General features: G+C 37.3%; 1 long non-coding RNA gene across 1 annotated transcript in view; it reads left to right on the top strand.

Moving 5' to 3' along the window:
• The window catches only part of LOC104144323 (uncharacterized), a 76665-nt gene extending 51171 nt beyond the window's left edge, over nucleotides 1-25494 (top strand). The window contains exons 2-3 of the long non-coding RNA XR_011138976.1: nucleotides 19180-19295; nucleotides 25305-25494. This is a non-coding gene — a long non-coding RNA (uncharacterized lncRNA). The remainder of the gene's footprint in view (nucleotides 1-19179; nucleotides 19296-25304) is intronic.
• Nucleotides 25495-27724: the final 2230 nt, after the last annotated feature.

Genomic DNA, 27724 nt, shown 5'->3' with positions numbered 1-27724 from the left:
TGAGGTTTTAAATAATATCTACGGATTATTTAGATTCAAAGTTATCCTGGATAATGGCAACATTTAAACACCTACGACACTATACTACCTTGCACAATTAAAAGCTGTGCATCTTTTTAATTTAATGAAAATTTATCAATGCAACTAGAATTTTTATCAAACCACAGCAAATGACTAACATTTGGAAAGACATTTTTGCAGAGAAAAGAGATCTAAACATAGATTTGGTTAACATCTTCTTATATAACAGCTATTTCTATGGCTATATTAGTATTCACTTAGCTTAAATTTATGTCATGTGTACTAAGGATGAAAATACTACTTTTGCTTGCACATTTTGGTTGATAAGAAAATGAATGGGAGTTGAAAGTAGTTTTTCAACTATTTTCTTAGAAAACTATGTCAAAAATCTTTTACATTTCCAAATTAAATTGTTAAGTAGAGAAGTTAGTCCTACATCTTGATATTATTAATTTATCTTCATTTTCTTCATTCTTTGTTATTAATTAATCTTCATATCGTTCATTTTTAATTATTTTGCCAATATAGTGAAAACTCCTCAGACAGTAAGTCATAACAGAGCTAGTCCATAAAAAATACACATAGCAGACAGTTATAAATCATTCTTTGTGACAGGTGCAGTTGCACAAGATTTGAGGGAAGGGAGAACAGAACCGGAAGGAAGGAAGGAAAAAAAAAAGGACTGTTCACTTAATTCTAAATTCACAATTCAGCATCAATCCTTGACATGGACAACCCTTTTAAGAGAATTTGTCCATCCAAGAAACAAAGGAGTATCTTCAGACATTCTTTGTATTACATTAGACAGCTCAATTGATCAGCTATTCTTTGAAGAAAGGTCATCTTCAGACCTTACATTAGTGAATTAGAGCTTAGTAATCAGGCCTATCATGAAGCGGCCTTTTTCAAAAATTTCCAAAGATGAAAAAGCCTGGTTTCCTAAACGAGCATCGGAAAATTGCAACATTCTGTAGAGTCATCCGATCTACGAGATTTAGTACTTGACTGAGCTCCTGAGCCTTCAGATTAGCCAAGGAAAGATAAAAACACCCTTCCAGAGGAAGCCAACTGCATAGGAGCAATCCGGTACTTTGAAGACTTGCCAGTCACCCCTACAAATCTTCTAGAGCTGATACTACACTGTATTCAGAAATATCAAAGGATTTTGGAAAACCTAATTTATCCTCTTCCCGTAAAGAACAAGCTGAGCTTTGAAGAAGATCTGTGGCCTGACTTGCTAGCACAAGAAGCAGAACTAGAGTCGTGCAGTAATTGATTCAGTGATTTAGTAAGCGATTGTTAGGGAACATGAACAGTCCCGCCTAGACTGCTGGGTATTAGTCACGAGTGTGTAGGAATGACTTTCACACCTCCTCAAAAATACTGCTGGAAGAAGAAACACCTGGTGATGGCTGACCCTGAGCAAAAACGACACAGAGGTCCAATCCTGTAAAATATGAAGCACTTTTCGAGAGATAGAGAGTGCCTTCAATACTCATAGACTTCAATACAACTTCCAGAGGCCAAACTGCTCTCCAGGGCAGGAACTGCGTGCCTGAATACCAAGCGTGCAGTTAAAAGTTTCTTTACTTCCTTTCAGTCAGGAAGTAAACTGTTAGTGGCACCAACATTTATTTTCAAGATTACCATCTGAGAATTTACATTAAAACTGACGCTACTACTAAAAAAGTAATACATGATAGTGAAATATAGGGTGCTCTCTTGTAGGTAGATCAAGGAGCAACAGGAAATGGGCTCTGTTTTGCCACTGATGACCCATATGAGTACGGACATATTGCATGTGTCTCTCTCTCATACCCCTCCCTCTTTTTTTTTCACTATCCCTAGATAGATTATTAGCTTTTGAGAATAAGGACTAGCATTTATCATTATAGCTCTTTTTATGTTTTTATTCATAGATCTCAGTGTGCTTTGTATAAGGAGATGAAAGTCAGTATCTGTGATATGAAGTGGGGAGAAACAGATTTGGAAAAAGTTGCACATGAGGCTAATGGCAGAACCAGCTAGAGGCTCTTGGTTGCTGCTCAAGTGCGTTATCCACCAACCGTGCAATGACACATTTGGACGCTAGCCAGCATACAGGACTCCAATTCTTGATGAGGATTCTAAAGGCAAACGGAGATAATCAAGAGTAGATCACCAACACATAGAAATTAACTCCCTAAACTCTTGCAAAAGGCACTTGTTTATGAAGTGGTTGTACACCGTGTCCAAAGCTTGATGGCTATGCATGAAAAGAGGTTAGGACGCTGCCCAGGAAATGAGAATCCAGGCCTCGGGTAGCTGACCAAATTATGTTGCCAGCCCATGTAAATGATTTACGTTAAAGGATCTGCAAAGTGCTCTGCAGAGTAACAGCATGTGACATTTTATTACATAACTAACATTTAATTAGCTGCCTGGAACCTGACTGATGAATCAAATATGCTCATACATTTAGCATTAACCCAATATAACAATCTCGTACAATTTCAGCCAAGAAAACGACATCGCTATTATAAAACCCTTTTGCTTTAAATCCAATTGAGAATACAGAAAATATCCTTAATGTTGAACGTTTCTGTAATGCTCCATAGCCATTATATTATTCGTGTGTATACACACAACCCGTATATTTTTATACCTATTTACTTTTGAAATTTTATTTAATGTCATTCTAAGTTTGAGAGTTTAAATAAATTACAGATATGAAACAATGCAACATAAGGAAGTCTTATTATTTCAAAAATAAAATTCTTTTGCTTAAATTGAAAAATAGATTTTAAAATACAAAATCTCAATTCTTAGTATTATATTCCTTGATATACTCCTTAGTTTCTCCTTCATGATGTTTATTTTGTGTGTGTGTGCGTGTCTATGTGTGTGTGTGTGTGTGTATGTTTTCCCATAAAGCTAAGCAGGTGTGCATGCAATCTTGGAAACTGTTATGCATACACAAGCCAAAGGAGGGATATTGGTCAATATTGTTTAATGAGAACTATTGGAATGTCAAAATGCTTAGTTTTGCTTGAAAAATAGCGTATATATAAACACATATATATATATATATATATGTGTGTGTGTGTGTGTGTGAGCTTCTGTCAAAGCATTTATGGAGCTGAAGCAAATATGAACTACATTACTGTAAATTCTGTATTATTTGAATCATAAATTAGAGCCATATCTGTGCAGTGGAAATAAAAAGATTAGAATCAAAATCTTCAGGATCTGTTTTTTGGCTAAGATTTTCAACTTTTTTAATATCTTCAAGCCCCAAGGGAGCAAAGCTTGAAAGCTACATCTAGGAATAAGCAATTTGTATAAAATTAGAACAAGCTCAGGTGATGTCCATAACTGAATTATAGGAAAAAAAAGGCTGGATGTGCTCTCAGTAGGTCAGATTGCTCAGTCTCTCATTCAGAAAGATATGTCTATATATATATTTGTCAGTCCTGATATTGAGTTAGTCTGTTCTAAAAGACTCCTACGCTAAACTCCCGTAAAAGTAAGTTAGAAATAAGTTTAGTTTTAAGATCTATACATATTTTTATATATCCATAAATTGGAGATAAAAAAATAAAAAATATTCAGAAATATCAAGAGAATAAAATTATCCCAAGAATTCTAGTCAATCTTTACAGACACAAGATATGTAATGTTCATGTAATTATAAATATCCAAACTATGAGAAACTTACCTGACCTGAAATGCTTGAGGGTTACAGGTCACTAAAGCGAGAACCTCTAAGAAATAGTTTAGAGCATTTCAAATCCTCAGATATATTCCTAACTGGAAAATTTAATCAGCATGATGCTGGTTATGAAATATACTGTGTACCTTGTTTAGCTCCAAATAAGTAAAGGATACACTGTAGGATCAGTTTTTGTTTTGCATTGTGCTTGCATTATTCTTCTACAGCCCCTTCTACTCCAAAATTCTGAGAAAAAAGTAAATTACTGAATAAATAAACCAATGGAAGTTCAACATACATGTGGTATTGTACACCGCTGGCATTTTTAATTGCCAGTTCCATCCTGCTATTAGTTAAGATATTAAAAATGAAATAAGATGATCAATTATTATGCTTCTTATTATGTTCATATGCATAAATCTGTTGTGAGCTGACTTCTAAAATGATTACACTTCAAATAAAAATTATATTTTTATACTTTTAATTCTATCAATAATATTGATGTCAAAGATATCTCGATAGAAGAATGAATATTATCAAAATTAAAATTGAATTCTCAATTTATACCATTATTTCATTTCCCTCATAATCTAGGAGGGATGAACAAAGAATAGCAATGAAATGAATTAGTCCTATTATCAGACAACTCTTACTCGACATATGAATTAGGACTGTAGGAAACTGCCAAAGTAAGTAGGTAGGTATAACTGTCTACCCCTCGGAGGTCTGCAAGAGCCCATCAGGCAAGAGAACTTAAAGCTGGAGAAACTGAGAACAGCTGCTGCCTACAGGAACCCTATAGATCTCTTTTCTTGTCTTGGAAGACAAGTGTTTTTTCCCCATTCAATAACATAAATATCCTCTGCCAGCTTTTGTGTAGAAAATAATTATCCTGCTTTGGAGAGCTGGTGAAGGGAGGTTGAACAAGTGACACACTCGCTACAACCAGCTGTGCCTCCCATCCCAGAGGAGCAGGTTTTAAAGGCAAAAATCCTTGCTTGTGTATGCCAGAGCTGGGAGCTGAGAGGAACTGAGCAGAAAGGACTGGATGAATTAAGAGGAGCGAAGAGAGCAAACGTAGTAGTGAACCAGTGGGAAATTTAAGAAAACTGAAAGCAAAAATGTAGAGCTGAGATTTACACAGCAGAATTAAATGGGGACATAATCTTGTAGCCCAGTAAATGGTTGTTGCCATTCCTTGTAGCAGGACACAGGTTTTGTCTGGGCCTGCCTGGTGATTTGTTTTAGCTTGTAACAGCAATTATCTGATGACTAGGTTATTACTACCTACTTTGTTTTAGCATTACTTAGTTTCGTATAGTTTTGTGAGCTACCTATATTGAATTCTGCAACTAAAAGACAATAGCAAGTAGCTATTCTGCGCATAATGAGCTATCTATGACTCTAGAATAAAACGAAGCATAGAGGGTAGCGGGGCCCTTTAACGCACAGGCACAGGATGATACTGGAAGCTGCAGAGCTATGAACAGCTCACCAGTGCTCGATTACTGGTTGTCAAAAAACAGCATCCCTGAGAGCTCGGTGGCACCAGTTCTGGAGGCATCAAAGAGAATAAAGAACAGGCATGCCACATGTGTAAAACAAGTCACAGGTAGTACATTTGGGTATGCTGTGGGCTTGCAGACCAATAAAGAAAGAGCAAGGTGTTAAAACGTGTTAGCAACATACCAAATATATCCTAGCGGGACTGAGGAGGAAGAAATTATTGGCATCAACATGATACTGCTTCTGGTAATGGGCTGGGGATGCGGATGAGGGGTTGTAAACACCACTGCCCTGTCCTCTGGTCCAGACTGAAGCCATCAACCTTAGGAGGACCCAGAGAGGCAGTGCAAGGGTGAGCATCACACCAGAGAGAGGTTTACTAGAAATTTGGTGTGCATCCCATTTCAAAAGGACATAATTTGAATCAGCTTTGCCAGTATCTCTGTAACTGGACAAAGACAGATAATTCTTTAACTAGACTGTGAAGACTGTGATTAGACTAAATAAATTTCTGGCTTTGAATTTACAGTTTGTTCTTTTTGCCCACAACAAACCAGTGGAAAATCAGGCAACCTGTTCTGTAACAAACTGGCAACAGGAGGAAGCAGCTTATTACATCCGAGTAAATAAAAGCACTTCACGCTTTGCTTTGGCACCCTAAACGTGACACTTTTTAAAGTAACCATAAATTGCACAGCCAGATCCAGCTATTGAAAGACTATTATCCCTGTGTTTTGTAGGTGACCCTCCCCCCTATCAGTCCTGCCCTTGCTTTGCTGGAGGAACGACTTGCTTAGCAAGGTATAAGAAAGCACCAAGCCAAGAACTGCATAAATTTATTAAGCATCCTCTGCAGCACTGCAGCGCTGTTTCTTAGGCCTCTCATGCACAGCAGATAGTATTTTGCCTGTGTTCATAGCAAGCAAAAGTATCTACATACAGATGAAGATGCTAAAAGCTTTTTGATATTCAGGTTGAAATAAAATACAAAAAATGCTATTTCCAACTAGCTTAACACATTTAAAGCACCATACAACTAAAACTAAGAATATTCTGTGTAGTAAAATAGCCCTCTGTGTAGTAAAACAGAAACACTGACAGGTCAGTCCAGTCAGTGGCAAAGCTGAATCAAGCATCTTCTGGTTTCTCCAGATCATATTTTCTCTCAATATTTTGTATCACTTGATTGAATGAATTCTGAAATAATGTTTTTAACTACTTTCCATTTCCACTGTTCCACTAAAGAAAACAAGAGTTCTGGGTCCAGATTTGTTAAGATATAAAGCACTGCAGTTCTTGATTAAAGGCATTGACAGCTTTTTTTTTTTTTTTAAACTAATGCAGAACATAAGATACTAGGTTTCTATGCACTTTCAAAAATTAAATGTTAGATCTTGCACCAGGTGTTGTAATACTAAATAAAGCAACATCTACATTTGCTCAAAGTTCTGATCATTCAACCTTAAAATCTGCTTTATAAACAATTCACATAATGAAATAGAATTTATTGGACTATATAATGGGAATATTGGACTATATAACGGGATGACAACATCCACTCTCAGTCGTCATGGTTAATACTTGAAGATATAATAAATTAGTATCAATATCATAGTTTTGGTCTAATTTACCTTAAGGCACTATATAATCCAGAGAAGATTAATTTTTCCATTGACTTTTTTTATGTATAAATCATTAGGTAGAGGCAATTTTATATGCATTCATTTACAACTGAATGAGGCTCAACATATAGCAAATAGAAGTTTATATATTGCTCAGAACATTTTTTCTTCTGATTTATTCTGCATCTATCTAGTTAACTTTTATTGTTTCTTAGCTCGTTATTTTAGGCCTTCATAAATGGCAGAAGACCTAGCATAATGATTGTGCCCGAATTTTTTAATGCAGCCAGCAGAATGTATTAACTCATATTGTATTGTTTCTTCTCTGATTTCTACTAATATTTTTCTTTTCATTTCATTTATTTTTCATTTATTTCTAGTATGCGTGAGTACAGTAGAGAAATAATTACCAGTGCGCAGTGTTAGATTGGCTGCTCGAGACAGAGAGACTTGCATGAATACACATATCTATCACTTTTCAGTGCGATGATTCACTAAAATGTTCCAGTTATGCTCTAGATTGTTCACCTGTTGGAGTAGGAAGAGTTACATCTTTCTTCTCCTCTGGTCTCCTTGACAGCTCTTGTTCCAGATCATATCTTTGCCCTCAGCTTCTGCTAGGCAAATTCAAAAATTTTATCTGTGCATGTGAGTATTCATAAATTCTTCACCTCCATGTAAGTTCATCACTGACATGCTGTAATTTTTTCCCAGAATTTTCTGAAGCTTAGAACGTCTCCTTCTGTCAAAGAGCTTGTATTCTCTGGAAAAATGATCCCGAAATTACAGAAAATAGATCCTCACTACCATACCCGTGTGCCTCCTTGCACCATTCTTATGTATTTTACCACAAGAGTATAGGGGTATAGCAAGGAACACTATAGGAAGAAAGATCAACTCTCCATTTTTTCTGCCTGCAGCACTCAGTAGTCTGAGAATTCTGTTTATTTTGGTGCTGTCTTGATCACAAAATCATTTTGAGTATCTCTGAGAAAGTTCTGTGAACTGTGTTTTCCTACCGTATCCATCTTCAGTCTTTGTACTAAATCATTGCAGCATCCTATTTACAGCATCTAAACTTTTCTAATAGTGAAGGGAAAACTACCATTTTCCCCTTTTATTTATTAAAGGGACTTCCTTGGCCCCAGCAAAAAGAAAGATTTATTTCTCAGGGGCATAGGTAAACTACATAAATCTAAAAATAAATTCTAAAATATTTTAAAGACTCTAGAAACATAGGAAACCTATGGAAAAATGGTAATAACAGAGTACTGCTAAAAATCAAATTAAAGCCAAAGGTCATTGTCTCTTTACTAAATTTTAATCAACTAGTCTTGTAATAATTACTCTAACTGTACGAAATAAATGATAGAAGTTAGTCTAACAAAGAAGAGCCAGCTCAGCCAAAACAATTGATAATCTAAAATTACCTGTAGAAAATGGAAATTGTTAAAATTTTATGGTCATAAAACAGAGCCTATAAAACATGAAAACTGTTATAGACACTTAGCTGGGTCCTAATGTCTCTAATGTAAAATGTCATTTCTAATATATTGATTCACTTGTAATTTGTAGAAATATTTAGGAAAAGTGCATTGTTATTTGGTGTTTATTCATTCATTTCTTCTTTCACGTTCTAAGATACTAATGCAGTGCTATGTGTATGATATTTATATTGTGCTATTGATATGCATTCTAAAACGGCGTTCATATTTCCTTGATTTTGCTTCCGTCAAACTCAGATTCATTTGCATTTATTTTTGTGACAAAGTGAGTCGGAGGAAGATATGGGTTCTCTTTTGCCTCGCAGAGCATAACAACAGTTAAGGATGTCAGCTTGAAACAGACACGGCCATCGCTCCAATAGGCAGACCACTGTTCTTACACCTCCAACCTTCCTGTCCTATTGTTGCATTTCTGCCTTAGGCCCCCGTGTTGCCCACGTTAGCAGTACTGTGTTATACTTGATTCTTTCATGAACCACTCGACTTTATAGAGAAGCAAACTGAACGTATCTTTTCATCTTTTAGGATCCGCAGTTGTTCTCCATATTTCCCTTGGTATTTTACCTTCTAGGAGATTGTCAAAGCAGCATTCCCTTGATTTTCTTCCTTTCCTGCTGATAAAATGCCCAGTGGCTTTAAGCTATTGTGGTTTCAGCATACTTTATGCCACCATCTCATTTGCATTCCCACATTTGCTCCCATTTAGCAAAAACCAGCGGGAAGAAAAAATGATGAAGCTATGCTGCAGACATATAGAATCAGATTTTTTTTTTCCTGCAGTTAAGAAATTGTCTATGTTATTGGTTAAGCCATATGCAGATACACTCCTTCATGCCTAACCGAACAATCTCACTATTACTCTTAAAATATTTGTTCTGCAAGTAGGTGTTAGAGTTGGTAAGAGCATACTGTCACTTCCCACTTATAATGCATCCATATGTTTCTACTTCTTCATTTATTTCTGCTCTTAGACAAAGAAAATAATCTTTTTATTATTAAAGGTAAAGCATGACAGTGTGCTGTTATTCAAAATTAAGATAAAAAGATTTTTCCAAGAACTCAGTTATTGACAGTGGATGTTCCTACCTGGTATAGCCAAACTGACAGAATGAAAAACAACAAATTAAGAATTCACAACACAAAATTAAACAACAATGAACACCTTAAATATACAAAGTAGTTTGGAAACAGGAAATATGATGCAATGCACAGTAAGGTTAAATTCCACATAAAATCTGTATTTGGGTATACTTTATAATGGATCTTGCAGAGTTGAAAATAAAAATTAAACTGGAGATAATACTGACTGGAAATTTTATCTACTGCAATTTGATGACGAGAAATTCACTTCTGAATTGAACTTTTCCATTTTAAAGTACTGATTAATGCTCTTCTAAAATGCCTCTATTGGTTTATTTCAGTGTAGCTTGATTTCACCTTAAAATAGGATGAAAAGGAGAGTTGGGCTATATAATCTCTAAAGATCCCTTCCAACCTAAACCATTCTGTGAAAACAAATGCAGAAACATAAAAATTGAAGTAAGGACATTAGATATTATATTCCCAGTTTCATTCAGCTCTCATAAGAAATATTCACATTAAAGTAGGGCATCACAGCCCTCAGATCCCTCTGAATAAACAACAGCTACTTGGTGTTTTGCACATCTCTCATGTCTGTGCCTAAATGGCAGGCTGGTACCTGTACAACAGTCAAGACTGCTAGTAGCTAAAATAGTGAAATCTCCATCGGAGAAGACATTGTATCAAGTTTTCTCCGTGTCTAAGTCAAATAGCACCATACTAATACTATTTCTCTTCAGGGAAGCTGGAAGATAGTAAGGCAATGATCTTTTTTATGTGAATTTCAGACTTGTCTATAGAAAAAATATTGAAAGTTTTGCAATTATGTCGATATAACTTCTGAATATAGACTGCTTTCCACCCAGAGGGCTCATCACAGACAGAGAGGTAGCAAAACTGTCTAGAAAACAAGAATATATTGCTAAATATAAGCAACTTAGCATCAGAAAATAAGCTGAAATAAATCTACTCTCCAAATATGCTTGGGACTTGAACCTGCAGCTGGTATTTGTAGCCTCTGTACACTTATTTCAATATTTTTTCTAGAAAGCCTAATCGTACGGTAAAAAGTGAATTTATGGTTAAACAACTTGGGAGTATACAGACTTCCTTCTGCCTGATTTTTAAGTAGAAAATGATACTTAGATGTCAGCTGCCCTCTTGCAAACAACTGACCTTTTCCTAACATCTGATCTTGCCTGGATCTACAGCATGTCTTGACCTCCAAATTTTTTAGCTGAGCTGCTAGGCAAAATGAAAAGGAATCTTAAAAGAAAAGAAAAAATGACACCAAATGTACTTTGATTCCAATATAGCAAAACGAGCATGTGAGCAACTGAAGAGGAGGATTAACTGACTGACATATGTTACTGTAAAATAGAACACCCATGTGCAAATCATATGGTGGGCTGTGTCATACAGAATATATGATGATAATTCTGATTTTACTGCTTGGAAACGAGTAAGAACTGAAAGGAAGATTTTTTCCATTAACTAGCCGCACTCACTTTCTCCAGATACCCTCAAGCATTTTTATCTGAAGCTTTTTACTCTTAGCTGGTTCCTTCAAGGAACAGATCTGTTTCCCAATATTATGAAGAGAAGCGTATGACAAGCAGTTTGCAGTAGTAAACTATGTGATTACTTATACATGGACAGGGCAAAACATATTGCTAAAGCCTCTAGAATAGTTAGCAAATCTGAGGCCTTGCTATTCCCTACCCTATTTGCTATTTAAATATTTTTGTCAGTCCCTTTTCTGCGTATGATTAGGCCAATGCATTGTTGACAAACAATTCTCTTTTCTACACTATACTATTTTTTATTTAATATACTATAATTCATTTAATATACTATACAACATGCTACTTTTCATTTTGTGTTAACTGGTTATTTAAGTCACAGAAGTTTCTTCTCCATGGTCGAATGACTGTTTTTTTTCTAAAAAGGGGGAAAAAACCTCAAGTAATTTCAAAGTGGCTTTGGAGAAATCACTTTCTGCAAAATTCTTGAAAATAAAACATCTAACCATTTCATATACATTACTGAAAAATATAAAAGTCATTTATGTTTTCTAGGTAAAGGTACAGGTTTTATTCAAATAGTGGTAAAAAAAAAATCAGTCTAAATCTTACAGAACCTTGCTAAAGAAGTGACAAACAAAGGGACTGCCAAATTTAAATGCATACCATTTAAGATGAAAATCATAAGCCTTTTTCTGTTCCTTTTTGAGTTATTTATCTCAGAGACATATTATCAGTAGTTGCTTCATATCAGATGCATACAGAGTGAAACTTAATTAGTAGTTTAAATGTACACCAAATTGGAACATTTTGAATCCCAATTAAAATTAATGGCAGCAATTAATTCAGACTTATTAGTCATCACCTTGTTCCCAGTTCCAGCTGCTGACATTTTCAAATAAATGAGACAGTGTTTGGTGAATCCATGTCATAAAAAACACCATCAAGGGATGCTGTCAGCTGTTTATGTGTCAGAAAGATGTAAAATCCTTTCCATCTGCCTTACAATTTCCTTGTGAGGGATCTACCAGTCACAAAAGCTGCCAAATCAGCAACAGAATAACATGAAAAAGCTTCTATTAGGCTTGAGATGAAGCATGGAGGTGCTCAAATCCCTGTGTTGATTAAATTAATCTTTCTTATTAACAGGTAAGGAAATAGAAATTCATACTTATTTGTATGTGTTAGTCAAGAGAAATTAGAATTCAGTATACAAAAGATGCAGCTGTAATCATGCAATATTTTTGAGAGCACAAAATATTACAATAGATAATTCAAGAGTCATCCTTCTTTTGTCTTTATTTCAAGAGGCAATTTAGTCAGAACCACTTGCACATATTTTTTGAATTGTGCACTCTTTAAAACTAACCCAAATTCAACCAAACATGAACTTCTTATTTTTCTGGGGAAATATGTCATTAAATATCAATTACATTTAATCCTTACTTTTTTATGTGATTATCACACTACACTCATTTTAGAGCTGATGAAACCAAAGTGTAGACAATGTTTCACCTGATGTCAGAGAAAGTCAACAGGACCCTTATACAGAGCACTCAGTCTTGATTCTCCAGACCTACTGCTCTTGTCAACAAACTACATCTACTTTCCAGAATGAGCACAAATGAATGTATCCTGTATTTCTGTATTATTTCAGTGATGCAGACTGACACCTTTGGCCTGTTTCAAAATTACCTGCAGTCTCCACAATGAAATAACCTTGCTGTTGCGATAAAAGCAGCAATCCTCCGTACAGTACTCTTACTTTAATCTCAAATGGAATGCATCAAGAACTAAATTTTCGATAAGCAATGGCATGCATCTGCTCTGTTGCATTCTGACGGCCTAACTCCTGGAACAATTTGCTTGGGAAATGAAGGAAAGGGAGAGGAAAGGAGTACTGGGGAGTGCAGTTCACCGAGATGTTTGCTGCCAAGCCAGCACATGGGTGTCAGTCACTTTTGCTTACAGAAATAATTTAAATGAGCACAGAGCAGAAAAGTAGTACCTAGAGGACAGCTGTCTAAAAACCATGCATTTTGAAACACAGAGTTTAGAAGCTTCTTTCTTTGCAAATATGTATCAAAATTGATACTAGCGTTAGTGAGAAAAAGAAGAACATGGCAAACTAAAGCTACATCTTGCTTGTACAGATTTTATCCAATATGAAATAAAATCCTAAGAAAAAGTTCCCTGTTAAAAATAAACCTTTCACCTAGGCCACTGAGAAAAGAATGTCTGCCCTCATCCTACAAAATGACCTGTGCAAACCAAATGACTGCAGGCTGAAGTGAGAGCATAAAATGTTAAACTAGAAAACTTCAGTAGATAAGCATCCGTAGACGTATTCGGTGTGCCCCAGGACAGGTGCTATTAACATCTTGCATGTGACTATAAAAGCACGCATTATCTACTTCTTCATAATTTCAGATGGGCCTGAAACTGTGCTTGCCATTGTAAAGGTCTCGTTTTGCTTTTAAACTGCCATCATAAAAAGTAGCAAAGTCTGTCAAACCTCTGGAATTTAGCATAATTTTCTCTGCATTTCCCTTGTATGTCAATAGACAAAGGGCACTTTTTTGCACAGGAGATATCTGGGCTTGCACATTCCATTTACTAAACCCACTCTCCTTCAAAATCACGACATTTCTATAGTACTCTTTGCAAGAAGAAAGTACTTCTTTGTGATTACGGGGTGCTCAGCAATCAGCCACCATGATTTAACCATACATCACAAGAAGCAGAACCAGAGCAGTGCCTTTCCTACACCTACAATCTATGAATACTACCTCTTTTTCTATAAGAATCTCCAAAATGATTTGTGACCCTTTCTTGTTAAGTTTAACTGCCTGGAAAAAGTGCTTGCACTTCAGAGAAATTCAGAGCCACACAAAACCTCTGCTCTTCCTTACACACACACAAAGCCCTGCTTGGTACTTTCGTACTTTCGTAAACTACAGATCCTTTCTAGCTAGCTGTAAGGCCAGCAGTTGGTCTAATATGAGCTATTAACCTTTCCTTATCCACTTCATCTTGCCAAAATGTGAGAAATCTCTATAAGGCACAGATCCTATTCTGCTTCTGTCCTGCATGCTTTTTCTCAGTTCCACCGTACGAAGGGATCAGAGAGCAATTTTTACTTACCTCAAATTTCTAGATTAGCAAAGGAAATTTCCAGATAGAGTAGAGCCAGCTCAATAGCTCTCTCTTCAGGTCTCTTTCTCTAGCACTTGGTTCAGAGTTTTTCCTGTGACATTTTTTGTTCCAGGGTATTCACAAGGGAAAGACTGCCTGTACATGATGATGATAGAAAGCCTCTATATAATGTGCAGCGATGTGGGATTCCTGACAACTATTATTCCCAGATTTATCTCATGGTTGAAGTTTTGCCTCAATGCTTTTTAAAGTATTCTTTTTTAAAATGCTGGTAGGTTTCAGAGAGCTCTTCCTTAATCTATCCATTATCGATAAATAGATATTTTGGCGCTCTTTCCTGTCTTATGACTTTAATGTTTTTGCTTTCAAGAGAGCATTTTCCAAGCTGAAAATTTCTGAATTGAAATTCCAGAATTTCCATATTAAAGCAAGTAGACATTTTCTGTTTACCACATTTCCTCTATTGTTCTGAATCCTAAAGGCTCTGCAGATATAGAGACTCCTTTGATAAGAGAATATTTTCCCAATGTATGCAGACACCTAAAGCAAATGTTTGTTTGACAGCTAGTTCATATCCCATGGGCCAAGAAGTTATCCAGAGAGATTTCTAGGGATAGACAGATTAAGCATTTGCCTAAGGCAGCAGACTTCCAGAGCTGGCAAGATAGTTACTGCTCCACTGCAGTACAGGGCATGAAAAAGCAGCCCTGAAAGCACCGTAGAGGGGAGTGGTGCTTCCTAGCAAACCTGGTCATTATGAGTAGTCCTTCTTTCCTTCTAATAGCTACGGGAGCAGCAAGTTCAATTCTACAAGCATTTTAGCCCTTCCTGAGTCAGCTTTGCTTCTGCTGCTTCTTCTTTCCTCCCCACGGCAGGAATATTCTAACCCATAATATTTGGCCAGCAAACTGAGTTTTTCTACACTGGAAAGAAGCTCTGAACCAGCTCTGGTCCTGTGCCATTCCACCCTCATGCACTGCAGATAAACTCTGGGAAGTGATGCTGTGACATTCACTCAGAAATTAAAATCAAACAATGGGAGATAAGTACAATGCTACAATTACAGAGTAACACAATGCATTTCTATAAAAACCAGGATTAGACTGCACGATCTGACAATTACATTTGACCAAAATACGGCGAAACATGTAGCTGCCACCAAAGCAGTTGGCTGTTCCTAGGATTAGCTTGGACATTTCCAAGCTAATTTAAAATTTGCCTGCAGTATAAATAAGATCATTCAGAACACTACGTTTGCAAGTTTTTTTCCGCAGTCACTTTAAAGCATGAACCGAGGTTGTTCGGCAGAAGAATAATTTTTTGCTCATGTACGTTCGATTGCACCTACCTTCCTTAGCCACTACGTGAGTAGATTGGCTGCCTCTGTGAAACTTGCTATCCTTTACTGAGACTCCCAGGCAGGCTTTCCTTCAGATTATACAGAAAAAATAAAATGCTGAGACAAACTTGGGGTGTTACGTGAACAAGTCAGAAAGAAAGGAGATTTCTCACTAAGTGAATAGCTGTCTGGTCACTTTTGGAGACTTTACATAATGAGTTACTTCCATGTTAAGCCTACGCAGAAGGCCTCCACCACCTATAAAAGTCAGTACACTAGTCCCTCACACATTTGTTTGGGCTTTGGAAATGATTACTGTGCTTGTTTTAAGCACCACTTACCCTGCTCTGTGCCTAAATGTATCACTGTGTTTCCAAAGGCTCAGCTAATACAAGGGGAAACCTGTTTTCACAAACGGAAATGTCACTGTAACCGTTTTTCAATAAAACTATAACATTATTGGGTTTGTGTCCTATAACTGTTACTCTTCCATTGGCACAGCTCAGCAAAGACAGGCTTAGAAACTAATACTTTTCCTTAGAAAATTACTTGAATGGATGACAAAACAAAGGAAAATAAAATTAATATACATGATATGCATTTTAAGTGAACTTCTGATACAGCATCCTGTGAAAGCTGAGTATTGTTTTAACTGGTTTGACTACACGTTTTGTCAGATTTGGGGACAATTTGAAGAATTATAAGGGCTAGAATTTAAAATATTGACTGCCTATGGAAACTCTGAAGCAAAGAATGCAACAGACAAAAATCGTGCAATTACAGACCTTTCTAGTTATCTTAATTACCTTATTAGGAGAGAATAACCAACCAGGTGATAAAAACTGAAAGCAGCTTGGCATCAGCAAAGGCAAAAATATAAACCAAAATCATTTAAGGCTTAGTTCCAATCATCCCGTCCCTCTGGACGTATGAAATATCTCAACTCTCAAAGTAATCAGGAGAAGCTGAAGACTCCTCAAAGGTTCAAAAATGTGCTCAGCCCCACCACAAAATCATGACCTTTGAAAAAGAAATGTGCAATGAGATGCATCTTTGGAAACACAGAGGGCTGAAAGAATGAGAGGGGGAATCGTTTGAAGAGCAAATTGTCAGCGTGATAGAGAAACCTGCCCGATGGACAGCCTCAGAAATGCTAAAAGACTTGTGTGCGTGATAATGAACTGTGAGATTTCAATATGAAATGACAGCTAAGGAAAGCCAGTGCCTTCCATTTAAGGCTGAGTATGCAGAGCTATCTCATGGCAGAGCAGACAGGCAGCACTTGCCTCTGAGCATCTCTGGTGGAATAACACTTTGAATATAGGATTCTGTTCAAGAAACTACCTTCCAGATAAACACGTATAACCTGCGGGGAATTCAGAGACAATCACAAAAAAAATTGATGAAGGAACTAATTCATGAGGAAGGAATAGAAAATTCAATGTCTACAGCTTGTATGATGCCTAAGGTGAAACAAGAAATCAACATATATTTGAAGGATGCAAACTCAAATGACAGAACTCATATTTAAAATAATGCAAGAGAGTGTAATAAGAAGCTCTTAAAATACTGAACAACAGCAAAAAAGGATTGAAATGGCTGTTTTTAAAACTATCCCCAGATCCATTACAGTGTTACTTTGCTGAGGGAAGTGACAAGAACACTTTGCTAAATAGAAAAGTTTACTTTTTTATAAGTAGCTTAGTAAAATAAAGTAGAAAGACAGTTCCTAGAGAGCTGTTGTTTCCTCTCCAAACTCTAGTTTATTTGATACATCAACTATGCCACTACTGTTACTAAAATACATTATACATCTCAATATTTACATGTATTCTCACATCAAGGTCCTTTTGAAAATATTTTAGTTCTCTGCTTAATTCAGGTTTCTCCATCACCAAAAAAATTAAGTCAGTCAGTGCTGATAATTTAGTTAGCAATCCTATCAACTTTTAGAATACAATTTAGGATTTTACTGGTAACATTTTATTTCTCTTTAGAAGTGACATCCTCCAAAATTGATCTGCTGATTTTATTTTACGTGGACAATAAAATTCAAACTTCACTAGATATTATATTCTCATGAATGCTTGAAAAATAAACGTGAATAATTGAAATATAATCTTAAGTTCACAGAAATCAACTTGTTTGCAAATCTAAGCAGTTACTGCATATACATCTGTGTTTGAATAACTGTATATTTTAATATAATATAATGTGCCATAGAGGAAAACTCCACTACAATAAGGTTGAAAGTTAATGAAAATTTTCCTATTTGTTTACAAAATGCCTTTATAAAAATATAAAATCCACTAACCATGTAAGTATCTATCTAGGAAGAGCTAGGAAGCAGGTTCTAGACAGGTTTAAGGGATCTGCAGCAGTAAATCTGGGTACAGATTAAGACCAAGAACGTCGGAAAGAGAAACTGACATTGATGGTACAAGTCATGCTCATAACTTTAACAGCTAGCTGTGTTAGATAACTGTGATTGCCCAAAAACTCAAGCAAAAAAAAAAAGACATTGTGTTAGTCCCCGTCTCTCTCAGATGTCAGTACGATCAGTCACAAGCCTCTTTCAACACATTTGCTTTATGAACCGAGTGCATGGAATGAGCGCACCAAGTAAAAGTCAAGAGATACAGTCGTTTCTTACAGCAATAGTAAAAACAGACAGCTATATGCATGGAGGGAGAACAGGGAAGGACAGCTCTCCCATGCCGAAGATGAACTAGCACGAAATGAAGCGTCTCTGCTGTACAGACTGACACACAAGGCACAAGCGGTCTTCTTCCAGTGGTGAGTGCAAAACAAAGCAGCTTAAATTCTGAGCTTTTTAATGGTGTCTAAATGTAGCCTTTGCACATAATTTCATTCCCTGCCTTGACAGGTTGTACTCAACATCAAGAAGCTCAGAAGCTGTAAAAAATATGGCCTAGCATTCCTTTTTCTGCTAAAGCAAAATCTGCTACAACAGAGGGAATTCTTGTCCTACTTCCAGGCACAGTTGAGCAACAGAAAAGGGGGATGTCTCACCCGGTTGTCTCACCCTGCACGCTGGTCAGAGTCTGGAGAGATGAGAAAATATGCTTTTCATAAGAAGAGCTGAGCAAGATCAGCCTACAAAGGCTTCTGGATGAATCAGGTTGACCGAGAAACACTGCCAGAGGAATCCAGCAACACGAGTGCTAACTAATAGACTGTCAACAAGAGCACGATGTATATACAGTCAGATCTAGAGGTGTTAGAAAGCAAGAGATTTTTCTGGGATCTCAAGATACTGCTTGGATTTTATTGAAACTGCGAACTGACACTAAAGCTACAGAAAAGTGCTCAACCTTCAGGAACACAGCGAGCAATAAGGGAGATTTGTTTTTAAATTCTTTATCGTTTTACTTTTTTTTCCATCAAGCAGGTAAAAGTTTTCTTTATTTAAAGAAATCGGTCATTGTATTTTATGTTCTCAGAGAAGACAGCATTAGAGAGTCAAAATTTTAAGGTCTGAGATATTCACTTCAAATAATTGGGACGGCAGGTCCCCCTCAAAGCTTGGGATAATTGTGGATACCTTTACGCTTATCTTAGGCTTAGATGATACAAATAATGTTATCAATGCTATATACTAAATCTTGCTTATTTATCACTTGCAGAATTTTAGGAAAAAAAATTTTTTAACATTATATTTTTTCCGGATAGCTGTATACCATCTAACACAATATTTTCTGTTCATTTCGCCTAGGTGATCACTGACATGCTAAATAGTTTGGCTGGAAACCATGGCTGCTCTCTCCTCCTTTTGATCACATACAGCTGGACAAGGAGGGGAACCCAGGACTCAAAAGCCCTAAACAACAGGTAAGGATCCTTAAGCCCTCTTATATCTCTTTAGTCTTATAAACTGAAACCAGATAATCACGGTAGTGGTAAGTACAGCTTATTCCTTAGAGTGAAATCAGTTGGACTCCCTTCAAAAGATTTTGTAGTCTCTACAGTCAACTCCAGGAAGGTAGAATTAAGTTTTCAGGTGCCTTATCTTCTCATTCTTGCTCTACAGAACTGTGGACTCAATTTTCTGGAAGGGCAAGAGACAGCCTCTGTTTGTAAAGTTGTGTTTTTTTGCTGCTGTTATTTTGGTTTGTTTTTTCCTTAGCAAATATTCTATGAAAATGGTTGAATTAAGTTTTCTGGGCCCTTCTGTGCAGCAGCTAATTTTACATTCATTTTACATTTGGCCACCTTGGCTAACATTAATAAGCATCTTCCCTAAACAGATAACAAAAGAAGTAAGGTAGTAGAATTAAAGACAGATGAATTGTAATTCCTGTTGTTTAAGAATTATACCTTCAGTTACACTATTTATATTATTTTTTATCATTTATTATATCAACAGTATAATTCTGTATGTTTCACCAAGTGTACAGTTATTTAGTAATGTATATATTCCTGATCTATCTGATAGATTAAAATCTTAGGTTATCTCCTAAATACAGTTTTGTAATATAATGTTGGAAACAAATAGAATGAAAATACTGGAGTTGATCAAATTATTCAAATATTTTCGTTCTTTCATTCTGAATAATGCTTAAGATCAGCTTTCAAGTGTTAGAATTGTCTGCAGAATCCCATTCTTTGAATGGTTCTAGAAATAGCAGGAATATTACCAGTATTTAATTAGCCTAAAGTTCAGTGATAAAAAATGCAATAATTGGGAAAAACTAAAACAAAAAAGTGATAAGCTTTTTACTGGCTTTATTTGAAGGCTTTTTACAAGAGCTTTGCCACAATGCAAAAAAGAAAATTTCTATGCAAGCATCTTTTTTGCATATACAGGAATACTTTAAAACATAAAGAAAAATACTATTGAAACTAAGCATCATGGCTATCAATAAATATCAGAACAAACAGACTATGTTTGCTATCTATGAAAAGAGGGCTTTTCATTTCACATTTAGCTAGTTCTCAGCATGTTAATTAAGATGACAGAGCTCTTTATGAAAAGCAAAGACAACAATGTTTCCCATAGTTTCCATATTGATGAAAATACTCATGGTACCCTGTGGCACAAACTACATCATACCTCAAAAATAGGACAGTAATTTATCCAGAAAACCTATGAAAATGGAATCACAGTTATATAAATCTGAAGTTCTCCTGGCTAGTTAGTATAAAATAATTTCAGCTAATAGAATTGTAAGATTATACTTTCAAATACTAGTAACCATTCGGGGGCTTTAGTTTGTAGCTGCCCAGCTTAAGACATAGCAAGAAAACTTAACATTCAAAGCCTAAGATGCTCATTTTTCTTCTGAAAATTGGACAAAAAACAATCTGAAGACCCCTCCAAAATGGAGATATGCCAGGTTACTAGTCATTTCTGAAATTTTAACTTTGTGATTTTTAACATAGATTTCTTAAGAAAAGGAAGGAGTAAGAAGTTAATTTAGAAATCCTATTAATATTTAAGAGGAGAATATTTACAAGAGAAGAGCTATTGTTAACCATAAGCTCAGTGTATTAGGAACTCAGTACTAATATATTCTTTCACACAAACAAAACAGTGAATATATGTTAGTTTTGACCCAGAATTGATACTGAACCAAGCCTTTGATTTTCAGAGAAAGCTGTACATACAAACTGGGAAGCTATGCATACATATAACCACATTGGCATTTGCCATTGCACAAGCAATTACATTTTCCAGTTTCTGTAACAGTAGGCGGAAATGAAGTACACAAAATACATAGTTTTCCCAACTTATTTGAAAAACTAGGTTAATAGGAAGTTCTTCACAGAATTATTATCACAATATTTCTACCCAGTTGGTATATTACTATTAGAGATTGCTAATACTTAGATGGATGTAGGGAACGTTACCATCCCAGATAGTTTATCTTTAGAACCTTTTACCCACCTCTTGCACTCTGCTTGTCTATTCTCACGAATCTTGTACAGCTTTCAACACTTCATTGCTGAGTGGTACCATTGGCTCATGAGCAGGAAATGAAAGCTGAATGTGACCATAAAGAGCGATTTTTCATACCATGAATGTGATAACATCTCTGCATGCAACAGTAGGAGGGAAAGAAATGATCTTAACTTTTCAGGTTTGGGGAAGGGAAGAGGTTGAGAGAGAAAGACAGGGGAGAGGAAAATTAGAAAAATAGCTTGACATGTCTGTGCAAATGAATGCAACAACTTAAAAAAAAGAGTACAAATACTTGCTATTTTATTGGTATTTGTTTGAAAAACCTTAAAAGAAATGTTTGACATACATAGGACATTAAATAAGGGTGCAAAAACTAATGTAATTTTTTCAGCTCTTTCTTGTTCTTTCTCCCCTGCTATAACTTTGCAGAGGGAGTTTAGATTATTTAAGAGAATGCATGCAGTTAAATAGTTCTGCCACAAAGAAGAAGCCATCTCAATGTGCAGTGTCTAAGATCACCTCCTTGGACTGTAACAGAAGCACTAAATACCAAAACCACTAATGCACTCTAGCAGAAATATTCATCAGATATATTATCATTGGAAAAGCAACACTTCCTTTAATAGAGAAGCACTGAAACAGAAGCAAGATACCAGCTCAGCATTTAAATATTTAATCATATTAGGGGAGGAAAAAAGTTAGAGCAATTAAAATGATCTAAGAAGCAATTAGAAAAATGTTATTTCATCTCTGATAATTTAATTTTTCTAAGTTTAAAATAGAATGTTAGCACTTCCTAGTTTAGATTACAGCTTATTTGCATAACAGTTCAAATGGGAGGGGAAAGCTGTGATTTTCCTAACATGAGCAAACAGGAAACATGAACATAATTTGAGAAAAAGCAGTAGGAGATGGATGTGAGACTGAACAGAAATTAATGATCTATTTTCTCTAATTTCATACTTAATAGTAGTTTTAAATTCAGAATAGCCAGTTAGGGTTTGATGAGTTCAACAGAATCACACTGACATTACCAGGAACTACCTAAACTATTTTTATAAAGACATCTGCTCTCCAAATGAATGTTATTCATTAGCCAAAAAGAAAGTAATAATTTGCATTTCAAAAGCAGCTCAGCTGGTGGGGGAGGGCAAGCAAAGCTTCCTTCCAGTAACTTAATTTTTAAAAGGTAGATGCGTTTTTAGTTCGATATATTTTTTTGACACCCTATCAGATGCACCTGAAGAGGTGTACAGGGATATTCTTATGGTGAATATACTTGTAGCTGTGTACATGGGAAAAAAAAGAGATACACAACAGACAAAAAAAGCATGCTCTACACCATCCCCTCTCTAAAAGAGATGCTGAGGAAAGAGAAAGAAAAAGGGCAGATGGCATAAAAATATCATTTTCTCTACATGTCTTGCAGAATATTGGTTTTAGTAGGTAACACTATTCCTTCAAAAGAACCTACACACATATACAGATATAGGTCACTCCACACACACTTGTCCTGTGAGCGACGCTTCGTTAAGAGTCTCAGTGGGCCCTTAAGATCCCTTACAGAGGGATCTGTCAGCTCTATATACCTGAAGAACGGTGTAGTGCTTAGTGAAGTCTATACAGTATCACAAAAAAGGACCTTTGCACATCACTACTACAGAATTTTCCAGAGTTATTAAAAACACAGGGGTACTTCTCAGGTATCCTCTCAAAGACTGCACAAACAGCTGGAATGCAGATGACAAGTTGAAATATAGCCCTTTCAGTGGTGGAAAGAGGCATTTAGAGATGGCAAGATATAAATAGGCATGGGAAAAATCACCGTGCAGAAAATCAGTCGAGATGACTGAAAGATTAGTGAACATGATGCTCTTCATATTCCACGTACCGTATAGGAAGAGGAGACAGGCAAATTCATATCCTGTTAAAATTAATGCAAAAAGAAAAACTTCCTGGTGTTACTTGGCAGGGAGAAAGTATATATGAAGTGATAACATATACATGGATACTTTCTTGCAGATATTCATAAGTAACTGTAACATAACTGTATTATGCTTACTTGTATCATTACAACAGAATAAATGAATGAACAAATGAAGATTTCATTCAAATATGTATGAACTCTGCTACACTTTTCAATTACAGAAAGCTAAGCTAAACTAATGAAATAAGGATAGAGGAGGACGTCTGCAGGCTACATAGGGAAAAATAATGCAAAAAATTCACGTCTGGGGTAAAATTTGCCATATATCTCTGGGCTACATATACTACTTATTGCTATTAAGGACTTAAAAACTGAGTAGCAGCTGAAGGCTGGAAAAATGGCTAAAGTCTATGGCTAGATTGGAGGAAGGAGTAAGATTTGAATTCAGTTTCTTAGTTTTCTAGTGTCCCCTCTAATGATAAGATCATAGGGCATTTTCACCACAGCCACTTCGAGGTTTTGAACTTGGTGAGGAAGGTCTCAAAACTCACTGAGCAACAGAAAAAGGAGAGCTAAACTGACATCAAAGAAAGACAAAGTTCTTGCCCTCCAGATGAAGTTTCATTCTTTGTGTAAAATGGAGCAAATTTAACAGTGAGGTGCAACTACAACACGCTTCGGTCTCCTACCTCACGCACGCTTTCCATCCCAAAAAACATTGCACTACTACTCAGTTTTTGCAAGTAGTTTTTGAATTCTACATAGGATGAGCTGGAGCACTAAACCAGACAAATTCTACATACTTCCTTTAAAACTGGCAATAGTGCAGGCCAGCTGGAACTATTCATTAGGAAATAGGAATAGAAAACAACTCAAGATCCTCCATAGAGATGGAGTACATCAAGTCTCAAACCTCTTTGACTGGATCTGGACCACAGACCACCACCATCTGGTAAACATTGAACTGCACATTCACAGAATTCTCTCTTTTGAGATGGAATAGGTGAGTGTCCAAAACTGCTGAGCTACAGGAAAAATGATAGATGACTATACCCACACCATATGCCTTTGTTGATTTTTTCCATTCATTCCTCATAGAATCACAGAATGGTTTAGGTTGGAAGGGATCTCTGGGGATCATCTAGTCCAACCTCCCTGCTCCAGCAGGGTCCTCTAGAGCATATTGCCCAGGATCGTGTCCAGGCGCGTTTTGAATATCTCCAGCGAAGGAGACTCCACTACCTGCTCTGGGCAACCTGTTCCAATGCTCTGTCACCCTCACAGGAAAGAAGTTTTTTCTCAGGTTCAGGTGGAACTGCCTGTGGTTCAGTTTCTGCCCGTTGCCTCTTGTCCTGTTGCTGGGCACCACGGAGAAGAGACTGGCTTCATCCTCTTGACACTCCCCCTTCAGATACTTATACACATTGATGAGATCACCTCTCAATCTTCTCTTCTCCAGGCTGAGCAGGCCCAGCTCTCTCAGCCTTTCTTCACATAAGAGATGCTCCAGGCCCCTCATCCTCTTTGTAGCCCTCCGATGGACTCTCTCCAGGAGTGCCATGTCTCTCTTGTACTGGGGAGGCCAGAATTGGACACAGTACTCCAGGAGAGGCCTCCCCAGGGCTGAGGAGAGGGGCAGGATCACCTCCCTCCGCCTGCTGGCAACACTCTGCCTCATGCACCCCAGGATCCCAGTGGCCTTCTTGGCCACAAAGGCACACTGCTGGCTCATGTTTAACTTGTTGTCCACCAGCACTCCCAGGTCCTTCTCTGCAGAGCTACTTTCCAGTAGGTCAACCCCCAGCCTGCACTGGTGCCTGGGGTTCTTCCTGCCTAGCTGCAGGACCCTGCACTTGCCTTTGTTGAACTTCAGGAGGTTCGTCTCCGCCCACCTCTCCAGCCTGTCCAGGTCCCTCTGAATGGCAGCACAGTCTTCTGGTGTGTTAGCCTCTCCCCCCAGTTTAGTATCATCAGCAAACTTGCTGAGGGTGCTTTCTCTACCTTCATCCAGGTCACTGAGGAATACATTGAACAAGACTGGAGCCAGGACTGACCCCTGGGGGACACCACTAGCCACAGGCCTCCAACTACACTCTGCACCACTGACCACAACCCTCTGAGCTCGGCCATCCAGCCAGTTCTCAAGCCACCTCATCGTCCACTCATCTAGCCCACACTTCCTGAGCTTACCTACGAGGATGTGATGGGAGACAGTGTGGAAAGCCTTGCTGAAGTCCAGGGAGACAACAGCCACTGCTCTCCCCTCATCTCCCCAGCCAGTCATTCCGTCATAGAAGGCTATCAGCTTGGTCAAGCATGATTTCCCTTTGGTGAATCCATGCTGACTACTCCTGATCACCTTCTTGTCCTCCAGGTGCTTAGTGAGGACCTCCAGGATGAGCTGTTCCATCACCTTTGCAGGGATGGAGGGGAGGCTGACAGGCCTGTAGCTTCCTGGCTCCTCCTTCTTGCCCTTTTGGAAGACTGGCGTGACATTGGCTTTCTGCCAGTCCTCAGGCACCTCTCCTGTTCTCCAGGACCTTTCCAAGATGATGGAGAGTGGCCTAGCGATAACATCTGCCAGCTCCCTCAGCACTCGTGGGTGCATCCCATCGGGGCCCATGGATTTATGGATGTCAAGTTTGGACAAAAGATCTCTAACCCGATCCTCCTCGACCAAGGGAGAGTCTTCCTTTCTCCAGCCTTCCTCTCTTGCCTCCAAGGTCTGCAATTCCTGAGGACTGGCCTTAGCGGTGAAGACTGAAGCAAAGGCAGCATTCAGCAACTCTGCCTTCTCTGTATCCTTCGTCACCAGGGCACCCGCCCCTTTCAGCAGCGGGCCCACGTTTTCCCTAGTCTTCCTTTTGCTATTGATGTATTTGAAGAAGGCCTTCTTGTTGTCCTTGACATCCCTTGCCAGATTGAATTCCAACTGGGCCTTAGCCTTCCTTGTCGCATCCCTGCATACTCTGACAACGTCCCTGTATTCCTCCCAAGTGGCCTGTCCCCTTTGCCACATTCTGTACACTTCCTTCTTCTGTTGGAGTTTTGCCAAGAGTTCCTTGCTCATCCATGCAGGTCTCCTGCCCTCATTGTTTTCCTCATTGTTTTCTGCTTAAAAATACTTGACTCAATTTGAGTTCACAAATAGTTCTGAGGCAACCAAGCTGCCCCTTCTTTTTTTCAAACTCCAAAACCTTTTATTTTTTTTTTTATTTTTTTTTTTTTTAAGTAAAGTATGGTTTAAATATACATTCAACAATATATGTGGAGTGGGAAAGGCTTTCAATATTAGCTACCATAAATCATATCAAAATAGGAAGAACTAAAAATATTTGCTTCTATTGTTAAGGTCTGCATTTATATAAATGGATCATTCTCAAATTTTTTGCTCTTTGCAAAGGACTGTACTTTGAACTCCACAAAATCTAAAAAGGGGATATTAAAATAAGTAATAATATTTCAGAGTCAGAGTGATCACTTGCTCCATAAAGTCATTTTGTACCTGACATGGCCTCAGATGAATAGCAGCCAGGCATGCATCTCAAGTGTTCTCATATCACATCATAATTTTGAGCGTGGCTGATCTGCGCGTGCTGCCTCTAGGTAGTAGTTACATAGCTAAATTGTTTCCTTTCTTGTTACTACAAACCATAGGATAGCAAAGGTCTGCCGTAAAAAGTTCTGTAAATGACTAGAATAATTAGTAGTGGGCAGAGGTGAATTTTGCAGCATGCTACCTGTGAGAGTCATTTTAAGAATAAAAAAAAAACTTGAAAATGACCAAATAAGAATAAGTCTAAACATTATCCACGACTAGACAAGACCAATTTATATATTTAAATATTCTTAGTATCTTCTGTATCAGTAGCAGCTTTCTTTTATGCTGAGTAAAATGAGAAATAGACTTTTCTCACCCAGTCAAGGGTAAGTACAAAGCAATTCATTAAGAAGCACAGAAGCTTTACAACTGTCTGAGTGGCACTGAAATTATTAAGAAAAAAAAGTGAAGCTCATATTGCCTAACCAATAAAAACACTCTTGTTCAGCCAATAGCTTTGCCTTCTGCACATTGAGGAGAGGGGTCATTCTTCAAGAGTGTCTTGCAACAGATGCAGTAAAACACTAAGCAAATGGAAGAGGAAGCACATTCCAAATGAAGAACCATTATGGATGTTATAAATTAGAGACCATAGCACACCGAGTCCTCGATGACCATTTCTTTTCTTTTAAAAGATTTGAATAATAACCACAGTATGATCAAGTTGGACTTGAAAACTTTAATTTCATTCTGTTTCAGCTCTCAGACATTGACTTTGCAGAAAAGGAAACAAAGCTATTTTTCCCTAGTCTGGTCAATCAAACCATTCTCTTTCTTTCAAATCACTCCAGAAAATTTCTTTCTGCTAGTTACCTCAGTAATATATAGTG

Source organism: Struthio camelus, chromosome 2 (genome assembly GCF_040807025.1).
Source record: "Struthio camelus isolate bStrCam1 chromosome 2, bStrCam1.hap1, whole genome shotgun sequence".
Classification (NCBI taxonomy): domain Eukaryota; kingdom Metazoa; phylum Chordata; class Aves; order Struthioniformes; family Struthionidae; genus Struthio; species Struthio camelus.
The sequence above is the reverse complement of the archived record's forward strand: the minus strand, read 5'-3'. Positions and strand labels throughout refer to the sequence as shown.